The sequence below is a fragment of the Meleagris gallopavo genome, chromosome 3 (assembly GCF_000146605.3).
Source record: "Meleagris gallopavo isolate NT-WF06-2002-E0010 breed Aviagen turkey brand Nicholas breeding stock chromosome 3, Turkey_5.1, whole genome shotgun sequence".
In the NCBI taxonomy this organism is placed as follows: Eukaryota; Metazoa; Chordata; class Aves; order Galliformes; family Phasianidae; genus Meleagris; species Meleagris gallopavo.
The window spans coordinates 65971023-65980705 of record NC_015013.2 but is presented as its reverse complement, the minus strand read 5'-3'; positions in this window follow the sequence as shown (position 1 = coordinate 65980705).

The window sequence follows — 9683 nt, the reverse complement described above, 5'->3', positions numbered from 1 at the left end:
CTATTTGATTTCCTAGAGTACTGATTTAACAGAAAAAAGGTGCAGAAAGAAAGCAGAGCATGGAGTGCTGAGGGATGTGATGAACAAGTCCTTCCAAAAATACAGAATACCACAATCTGTATTTTAGGAGTTTTTATAACATGATTTTAGCAACAACTAAAAAAACCCCAACGCCACCACGCCTGGCAGTCTAACTCTTATTTACTGGGAAATGTAAAATAAATTCTGGAGGCAATGCTACATCCTTAAAGACTCGCTGTCAAATTAAAACGATCTAAAACACACGTGCATTTCAAACCTATTGTTATATTGTGTTATATGTTATATGTCACAGAGATTGCAAAACAGATGCTATTAGCAATGTTTTTTCCCTTTGCCTGGTGTACTGGCAATCTTCATGGCTATTTTAGTGGATCTTCCACACAGCAACAGGAAGGAGAAAACATTTTTGAAAGTGTGATTGTAAAACCACAAAATACAGCCTGGGAACATGGCCACTTGTCCCTGAAGCTGCCCTCATTTCAAACCAAAAGTTTTGAAATTCCAAACACAACAAACATGCACTATACTCTCTAGATACCCCATCCTTATCAGTCACCATTTCCTCAGTTACAGACATCATTAAAGTTCTTTAAAAAAAATGGGTGCAGGTTTTTTAAATCAGTCACCAAACAAAGAGGCTATCTCATTCTCTATAATCAGGGCCAGAATCCTTAAACCTCTATTTTTTATTTTTATTTTTCTCTAAAACAAAAGAGACAAAGGAAACTTGTGCCCTTCTAACTTCTGGCAGATTGATCTCTCATAGGGTAAGCCATCCTATCGCAGGACCCAGATGCTCTGTTCTTTCTTTGCATCTCAACAAATCAATAACATACCCCTAAGCCTGCCTTTCCCTGGGGAACGCCGGCTGCCTCTCTGCTCCCACGCAGCTGACTGAGGCTGCACAACCATCAGCTCACGTGCTGCTCTCAGGGGAGGAAATGACTGCAACAGCTCCTGTCCAGCTCAGGAGGGGGAAGGTGTATGCTGGACTGGACTGTCCCGGCTGCAGGCAGGACGCAGTAGGCCCCTACCAGCTCATCCTGGCTCCTTGGGCACTGGGACAACTGGCAGGACCCTCCTAGGACTTACAGGCAGGGAGAGATGGAGGTGCAGCTGTCCTGACCAGATCTGACCATGCTGAGGCTGAAAGAGGTATTTTGGGATGAACAGAATATCTAAAAGGAAATTAGTATTTTAGTCAAATGCTAGGTTAAGAGTTGTGTCCTTCACTTAGCAAAGACACAGTCTTTAATTACGTGTGATTTTTTTTTCTTTGCTTTGTTTTCCTGTAGAATTTTTGCATCATATGGTGAGCAGAACGGCAAACACTTGGTTCATTCCTCGTCAGTAACTTGATTTCTCCTGCATTCTGCCTATGTTTCTGTGTTCTTACATGCTGAACATTACCCTAACCCTGCTCTGCACAGAGAATTATTCATGGCTGTTGCTTGGGGGCTCAGATGGCAAAGTAACTCACCAACATTAATGAAGACGTTGTTACAGGCGAGGGACAACCTCTTATGCTCCCATTACTACTCTAGCAATGAGGGACCTGGAGTGTTGTCAGTGGAAATTTTCCTCCCATGACAAAAGCAGTTGATGAAGTTCCTCCTCTCAGCCCATGCCTCAGCTACCCGGTCCCACTCACTGCACAGCTCACTACTTCCATAGTAGCACTGAAGCAATCACTTATTAGATTGGCTTGTAAATCATCCACGCTGAGGTGCCACAGTCAGTTGCATTACTGCGTTCAGGGACCTGACAACCTCGAAGAGGCAAGGAACAACTTATGGGCAGCTGTGGCACAGTGAAACTGAATCAAGCTTTGGTGTCACAGAAATGTTCCACTAATTAAACTGTAAGGCTTTCTTTCTACTGAGACCTCCCCCATATCAGTCACTATAAGTGTTCCAGTATCTACAAAAGTAAAACAGGAGCTGGCTGGGTAACTCCCTCCTTCACTGCCCAGCTGTGATTCCTCCCCTGAGCACCATCCACCTTCCACACTGAGGAAGAAAGGCATCCTGCAGAAAACCACAATCATGCCATTGAAACCTACAGCATGACAGATATGCAGATGGAAGGTAAATTAAGGACAAGTCCTGCAGCATAATTTTGCAGGTGATATTGAAAGGAGAGAGAGGACATGCATTCCATCATCTGAAATCCTATATATGTTACCTCACGACCATTAGCAAGGTTGCTGGACACTTTCACTTCACGTAACACCATTTGAGTTGGGGGGTTAGCCTCTGTCAGTGGCAAACTGTCACTTTTTACATAGATGAATGGAGAAACAGCAAGTCAAGGGTGCACCTCCATGTTTCCAGCCCAGCTGATCTATCAATAAGGGCCATCCCTTTCTCCCCTCCCGGTAGCTATTGCATTTCTCCTTCTGTGTTAGTGCAGACACTGGCACTCCTCTCAAAATCCCCCCTTTCAACTTGCTGTGTTTCCACCTCTTTGCCTTGCTCAGGAACCCAGTTTTATGCTCCTGCTTTACCGTCTGTCTCCCCACCTCCTTCCTCACAGTCTTTCCTGTTACTGAAGGAAAAGACTCGCAGCACCATCTGCCTACATCAGATCCTGTCTGATCTCTCTTTCCCAACTGCCAGGAGCCACAGCTGCCCCTCTAGTCTCGGTTCTCAGCCATCTCACCACCTCCTCCAGTTTCGCCAGCTCCCCATTGCCTTTGTCAGCCCCATTCTCCAAGCTCAGCACTTTACCCAGCTGCATGTAAAATTCCACCCCTTTGAGCCAGGAAAACTCCCCGCTGCTGCTCTCCTGGGTTATTAGAAATAAATAAATATATGCCATCGGTGACCTAAATTCGGATTATTACTTTCTTCCCCAAAACAGGACTGCATGGCGTGAAGGAAATCCCATGCAACGGCATTTTAAGATGACTTCTCTCGGGTTTCTCTCAAGCCCGTCAGCGGGAAGGGCGGTGGGGGAGGAACTGAAGGGGATCGCTTTTCCACAGCGGCAGAGACCATTATGTCGGCTCCGCGCCCTCCTTCCCGCTACTGGGCGGGAACGTCAGCCAGGGCAGTCCCTGTCTGCAGGGCCTCTTCGAGGAGACTCAGGAGGAAGTGTGGGGGCAATGGGGAGCTTTTCTCCCTCAAAGGATCCTTTGTCACCCCAAGGGGAAGATCTGTGGGTGGTTTGTGCACACAGCAGGCTCCTGATGGCAGCAGGGCCTGAAGGATACTCATCTCTGCTCAGACTCCCAGTATTTACCCGGCTGTGATGCTACTTGCCCATGCCTTAGCCACGTTTGGGCATGCAAGTTTGCAGGATAGCACTTTTTTTCTTTTTTTCTTTTACTTTTTTTAGTATTCCTCTCCGAACTATTCAAAGTTTTATTAAAATATGTGATTTTCATGGAAAACAACAACTAATATCTCTTAGAAAGTCCTGCTGCTGAGCAGCTGTAAAAGGGAGGATGACCTTGTAGTTCAATAGTTCTGAAGCAAACATTGTTATTCAACCATGTCTATATATTTTTAGACATAAACAACGTTTTGAATCAGTCACAAGACCACAGGCTGTTAGCAAAACTGTGCTCATTTCGCTTGCAATTGTAGTGCTGAAACCCTCCGTAAAAATGGGGAACAAAATGTACTTACGCTGAAACACCAGGGGTGCTGAGGTTGTATGATATCATTTAACTTAGAAAACGGAGACAGTTAAGTATAGGCATCGACAGCGTCTTGCTAGCATGTGCGTAACTGCACATACGTCATTTCTAATTTCAGGAAACTTTCAGAAATCTTTTGCTTCCAAAATAATTCACTCCTCCAACCTGGCACCCAGTTTCAGCTGAGTAGCGCAGAAGAGTAACACATCCTACATGCTCTATGTAAACTGTTCAAAAATCAACTTCAGGAATCCTGGGATGGGCAACAGTCTGCCACAGCCAAACTGTGTACACACATATTGCCTGGACTCCACTCGGCTGTGTGATCATATGAACTGGTTTGATATTTTGTGTATTGTAGTGATGCTAAAAACTCTCACCTAAATTAAGTAGTTTCTGAAAGTTGCTTTGCAAGTACATGTGAAGATTGGCAGCCCCGTAATGTTCAGTGTATGGGCTATGAGTTATATTATTTTGCAGCTCGAGTATTGTTTTCAGTTTGGTCTCCTCACTACAAGAAAGACACTGGGGCCATGGAGCATGTCCAGAGAAGGGCAGTGAAGCTGTGAGAGGTCTGGAGCACAGGCCTTATGAGGAGCAGCTGAGGGATTTGGGATTGTTCCATCTAGAGAAGAGGAGGCTCAGGGGAGTCTTTACTGCTCTCTGTAACTGCCTGAAGGAAGGTTGCAATGAGCTATGTGTTGATCTCTTCTCTCGTGTAACTAGTGATAGGACTAGAGGGAATGGCCTCAAGTTGTGCTAGGGGAAATTCAGGTTGGATGTTAGGAAATACTGCTTCTCTAAAAGAGTGGGCAGGCACTGGAATGGGCTGCCTGGGGAAGTGGTGGAGTCAGTCACTGACCCTGGAGGTGTTCAAGGAACATTTAGATGTTGTGTTGAGGAACATGGTTTAGTGAGAACTGTTGGTGGTTGGTGGATGGTTGGACTAGATGATCTTGTAGGTCTTTTCCAACCTTGGTGATTCTGTGATGGTTTTGTTATTTGTATCAAACCCTTCTATGTTAAGCACCTGGGACTCCATGTGCTTAAGGAACTTACTGATGCATTCCAATGCTAGGATTTTGCAAAGCAGCAGAGGAAAGAAAAAGGCATACTGCCTTCTTAGAGGAAGGCAGCATGATTGGGCTCATGGAAGAAGTGTTTTTATTTAGGCACATAAAGGGTGGAAGACATAACAGGAAGGGACAGTAGGTGGGTTTCAGATGGTGGAAGTTTAAAAGTTGCTAGTGGTAGCTTCAAAACAGCTCAGCTCTTAATTGTTCTGATACCTTATGGCATCCACAGATCTCTCTTCCCTTCTGAAGTGCCTGGCAGCAGAAAACTGAACAAAAATTTCTCTGAAATAGCTATAGCAAATGCTAAGGAGAGAGCCACAATTTAACCCCAAGGGACTTGGGCTCAGATTTTAAAGGCAGTTTGGTACCTTTAAATACAAGTTACACATATAAATATTTGAGACTTTGAGGAGGAAGTCTCCTTAAATGATTCACAGCCATGAATCCTTTCCTGGATTTGGAGCTTGTTTTCTCTTTCAGAAACTGAACGGGATATAATTTTATATTATGACAATTAGGCTGGTGTGGTGGGAACTCTTAATAGCCTCCAGGAAACAAGGGACAGAAATGTAGGTTGGATAGGAAATATTATAATTGTTGATCTCCTGGGGGAAAGAAAACACTACTTTTGGTCAGCAGTGAGGTTTCCCTATATAAGAAAAACAAGAAAGGAGAGAAAGGCATAAATTATCATGCAGCAGAGCAAAATCTCAAAATTCTCACATCTTTTGTTTTGATGGATATCACTTGTGTCACTGCTTAAGCTTCTTATATTCTATACTACCTCATTCATAAAGAGCCTTGAAACTTCAGTCAGAGTAATTTACATTACATGCAGGAATCCTGTAGTATTTTAAATTAATTCCTTGAAACATTTGTACACATTCTTTGTTTTGGGCCTCCGGCGTTTACTGCATTCCACACATGAATCTTAAGGGCTTGAAAAGGATTCATAGTATACATCTTCTGAGTGATACATTATTAGAAATGTTCATATTTCTGCTTCTGTATAATGATCAGCTTTTAATAAATGATCTCCCTTTGTCTATGTCTGTCTCTCTCTTCTGTCCCCACTGCCTACGTTATAAAACTAAAGCTTTTCTCTTTAGGAATCTTGAAATTCATTGTTTTTGCTTTATGTAGAAGGTACGTAAATAAGAGATAAATTCAAAGGCATCAAAGTTCATTTTTAGTACAGTGTGAAAAATTCATATTAGTAGAAATGTTTCTCTGATTTAACATTCAGTAGAAACTGTTTTCTTTCAGTCTCCCTGAAGCATATACAACCTGAGCATTACAATTCTGCAACGGTACATGAAATACCAGATAGAAATAAAATGTAGAAATGTTTGTTTCTTTTTAATCTGCAGTGGAGTGAAGTTCTGGAAAACAGATTTCATTTTCGGTATTTCAATTTTTAATAACTTGGAGCAAACAAACAAGCCACTTTCTAAACGATATTTTGGAATAATTCACTACTTTTCTTTTTTCCAGATTTAAAAAAAAATGTTGTTAGGACGGAATCTGAGACACACTGCTCATTCTTGCTGAGCTTCCTGTGGAACATCTCCTCCCAACGAACTGAGGCACTCACCTCCCCACCCCTTCTCTTAACTTCTGTCTGACTTGAAATCTGTTGCACCCTTACACATCCATCTAACCCAGATCTTCACGTTGTTTTCATATCATGCACAAGTGAATGGCATAGTGGGCCCAAACAATTACTAAGAATTACATCAAGGCCAGGTTACTGCAGCTGAGGGATCATGGAGGATTACCATAGAACTGTCATCCTGAGAGCTGTATAGGACAGTCATAAACATTCCCACACAGTAGCTGCTGTGATTGTTATTTGCTATAGGATCTGCAGGAATGAATTCTTTAGAAGAATTAAAGTGCTGCTAAATCAGATTCAGCTCCTGATGTGTGCTTATTCCTTAGAATCCAAACAGAAAAAGAGGTGCCAAGGTGTATTAAGTCACTTCTACATCCCTTCCCCCATTTTGCCTTTGGAAGGTGATACAGCTCCGGATTTCGTGTTTCACTATCCAAGTTTGCAAATGTGGTATAAATCTAAAGGGTTTTCATGGCAGGAAGTGGTAGGTGGAGACATCCTAAGAGCTGGAGCAAGGCTAAGACACAGCTGCCAGGGAAACTGTGGTGGGTGGGAGAAGGAGGAGACAGCCATATGCCTGGCAAGAGAGAGTCTTCCTGGGGATGAGTGCAGCTGAGAGGGAGAGTGACAGAGTGCAACTGAGCATTTTTTGAGGCTGGAATGCAGTGCTTTCCACTGTGTCATAAAAAAGTGAAACAGGAGAATGATGAGCACTCTAATTTACTCCTCCACACCTTTCCCCTATCTCCAAGTAGAAGAGGAATCTTTATAGAATGAATTATTTCCTTACAACCAAAACAACCTGAAAAGAAGTGAAAACTTCTCCCAGTCTTGACTGTGCTGTTGTTACAGCAGAAGTCCAAAAGTCCAAGGAACTCCAGTGTCTGCTGGAGTAGAAAACTGTTGTTCTGAGCTGAAATCTAGCCCTCAGATTAGAATCGAAAAGTGGGCATAGATGATGTACATGGGAATTCCAGCTTTGTTTCTCTCCTTAGGGTTTAACACTATTATTTTTTTAGGCCAGCTCTGGGGACTATCACTGAGAGGCCTGCTGGCACCATCTAGGGACATTCCAGCTAGTAGCCACTGCAGTCTGCAAAGGTATAGGGTATGGGATGGTCAGAAAACATGCCTCTGCTAAATATGATACTCACCAGCTTCTTGGGTTAGAGAGGGAAAATCACTAATAATTAGGTCCTGATTTTATTAGGAGATCTTGCAGCATTAATTGAGAGATCTGCCTGTGGGCTAAAACAGCTCTTAGAACGTTGAAAGCAAGAACTTGATATGAAGCAGTAGTATAGGGGGAAAATTAGAATTCCAGACAGGAACTGTAGGCTTACACATAAATACCATTGTCAGTTCTGTCCAGGAGATCACAAGCTTGTTCCGCAAGTAACGTGGAGGTGGCTTTGCTGGCACAGCAAGGCAAGGGCTTGTCAGCTACTGGCTCACAGGCTTTTATTTTAATCCATGCAAGTGTAGCAATCTTTGACCTTGATTGTACCAGGTTCCTGAAGCCTGTTACTCAGTAGAGGGCCAGCAGAACAAAAGCAGACTAGACAGTTGGCAATACCCTTTTCCATTCCTCAATGAGTTATGGACTTCTGTGTTTAGTCCCTTTTTTGGGGGAGTAGTAAACAAAATATTTGTCATATGAATTCATTTTCTATGGACTTCAGAGAGATAGTTTGTATTTTAAAAATGCTTTCCATTTTGTCTTGATAGACAGGCTCTTCCAAATCAATTGGAGCAGAGTATATTGAAAAGCTAGACAAACAAGTCTGCCTACTTTAACTTAAGACACAATCTCTATGTCCCTTTGCAAAATCAAAACTGAAAGCATAAGAACTTCAGAATATTGAAGCACATACATTCATGTAGGAAAGTATACTTCATTCTTTTCTAGGGGAAAAATTATTCACTTGACTTACAGTAGGAAAAGGGGATAATTTCCTCTGTTTAAGACCCAGTGTAGAATTCCTTATTTGGAAACCGTGTTCTCTGTATTGGGGGAATCTGTATGTTGTTTCCTGAGGGCGTGTTCCTAACTGTGAGAACAGGCTGACTTTTAAGGACTTTCTTCTCACTAGGAAAGCATTCTGACAAACTGCCTCAGCTGCTTCTTTATCCATATGAACATTTATCTTTTGTTTGGATATTGAAGTTAGTAATCTTTTTGGTGACTATAGATTGAATGGTCATCTTGTTACTATGCCATCTCTGAATCCTAACCTCAAAACAAGCTAATATAAGTTTTAGTCTTTTAACTGAAAAAAACAGGTGTCTTGCTTAGGAATATAAAGGACATTAATTGATGAAAATATGCAGCTGGAATAAATTAAAAGTCTCCTTGTGGAAGTTTATATTTACGATAGCTCCAAGAGTGTTTTGCATTTGTTCACAAAAGTGACAGCGTAGGTATTTGTAGAAAGGAGGTTTAATGCATGGCAAAAAACTGGAAAATGTCCAAATGACTGGAAAAAGTCCTTGGGATTTATGTTTTGAGTTGATACTTAATCAAACTTCGCAGGGTAGATCAAGGGGAAATGGTTTCAAATGGTTGTTAGGACAAGGAGAAATGGTTTCAAACTAAAAGAGGGAGATTTAGGCTGGATATAAGAAAAAAGTCTTTTAGGTCCAGGCTCTGAGCAACCTGATTTAGCTATTGATGTCCCCATTCGTTGCAGGGGAGGTGGACTAGATGAACTCTAAAGGCCCCTTCCAGTTCTAAAGATTCTATAATTCTGAAGTACAACTGATCTGATAGAGTGTTGAAATACACAGGTCAGATACTTAATCTGCGTTATTACGGTGGTAGTAACATTACAGCACCATCCCTTGGTAGCCTTGTTTTCAACATTTGGCTGTAAAATGTGCTCTGGAAAACACCTCTTCATTGTTTATATTTGTTGTTTAGCTTGAATTGCATTGAATGTTTGTTATTGGTTTGAGCATCAGAATTTCTCCTTATGTACTGTGAGATTCCTCGGAAGAGAACTACATGCCCAGTGGCCAAATGGAAACTGGGCAGATCAGTGTAAATGCAGAAGGAAGATATGCAGATCATGGTTGAAAGTCCCCTCCGAGACAGAAAGAGCTGGTGAAACAGAGGAAGAAAAGTTACATGTCTTCATTCCATTCTGGAACCACTTTATCTGGAGAAAAAAAAAAGAAAAAAAAGGCTTCATGCTTCATTTCCATATTCTAGATATGGTCAATAGCTGCATCATTGAAGGACATTATATGGAAGCCACACACTGGCTGCACTATTCTGCATCTGGGCAAGATTCTCCTAGCAAAATAA